Source organism: Tupaia chinensis, unplaced genomic scaffold, assembly GCF_000334495.1.
Source record: "Tupaia chinensis unplaced genomic scaffold, TupChi_1.0 Scaffold000600_1, whole genome shotgun sequence".
NCBI classification, from domain to species: domain Eukaryota; kingdom Metazoa; phylum Chordata; class Mammalia; order Scandentia; family Tupaiidae; genus Tupaia; species Tupaia belangeri.
The window spans coordinates 4,527,776-4,529,387 of NW_006160117.1; positions in this window are offsets into that span (position 1 = coordinate 4,527,776).

Genomic DNA, 1,612 nt, shown 5'->3' on the forward strand with positions numbered 1-1,612 from the left:
CTCTGGTGAGTGCATGTGCTCTATAGCAAAGAGAAAAAAAAAAGTGTAATGAAAACAATGGCAACTTTTATGATTAGAAATTCCCCTGCTTTTTTAGACAGCACATATTGGCCTCACAAATTTAAATGACCTGAATTATCAGTTCTTCTCTTATACATACAGTATAATATATAGTTAGAATGGGCTACAGAAACTATTTCATGTTTAAATTATGTTATCTTTTCCTTTTTGATAATTGGATATGTATCTGTTGCTTACGTGTTCAGAGGAGTACGTTGGAATAATGACTATTTAAATAGATTTTTAGTCATATTTTCTACAAAATTATCTAACACAAGATAAACATATTTATTTGGAAAATTATGTCTTGTCTTTTCCCCATGCTTGAGGGAATGTGTACTCATCAGAGAAAGACAGAGAGAGAGAAAGAGAGGAAGAGCAACCCCCAAAGGGACATGGTCATATCACAATCCTTTCTCCATTTTTCCATACTGTTGGGATTTTGGGCCTGCACACATGCGTGCCTGGTACGATTCTTAAATCACCAGGGCTTGGATTTGAACCTCAGTTAGTCATGTGAAATCCAGCTCCTTTAATCATGAAGGTATGAGACTGGTCCAAATTACGTTTTGTAGATAAAGCTTATAAGTAAAATGAACAACAAAAGAATTAATGATATTTTCCAATTTCTTGGGTAATGAGTTATACTTGTCAGACTGTGATGTGCAAAACTTATGGTAAGGAAATGTTAAATCATGTTATAATTTTCATTCCTTTATATTCATTCATTAAATTGAGCAACACTCTAAGATTTATTTATAGGTGACTGTTCAGGTTGTGAAAATTATCAGGTTGTGAAACCCTAGGCCTGATGTTTTAACTTGTATATGGACTTTGAAACCATGTTCCTTCAATGCCTATGACCAATGGCTTTAATGAATGCCTAACAACTTACTTAAACCAAACAAATAATTAGTCTCAATTACAAAAGTGTAAATTTGACTCTAATTAATGAACATGCCAGGATTTACACATTGGTTTAAGTGTAATTGATCTTAGGCCACCAAGATCAATTTAAGGGTTGGCAAAATGACAACAAGTAGGAAGTGACTCAGATGTAAGAATGCTCACCACTAGAAAGATTAATTGGTTGTATTAGTGATAAACTAGTAGGTGGCTGATGTAATAATGATATCCCCATATTAAGAGACCTCAAAATAGGATCACTAGCTCTAAAGCTTTTAATTGTATACAATTACTATGTCAAATATAGCCTTTTAAAAGAATATTTGACACATTTTTTGTCCTCTTTTTCATTTTAGTTTTTTTTTTCCTTTTCATCATTAAAAGAAAAACATCCAAGAGGAGGCATATAACTGTTTTACTTTATGCTTTGAAATGTTCTTAACCAACTGTTTTGGTAGACCTGGGTGTGGAAAATCAAGTCACTTGTATTAAAAAGGCAATGACTGATTGCTAGCTAGTATTTTTCCATTTCCTCTGCCATCAGCAAAGTCTGCTTTTGTTGCCATGTTAACTTCTCCCCACTTTGACAGTGAAATCTGGAAGGAAAAAAAAGTGAAGAAGGGAGAGAGAGTATTATTCCATTACA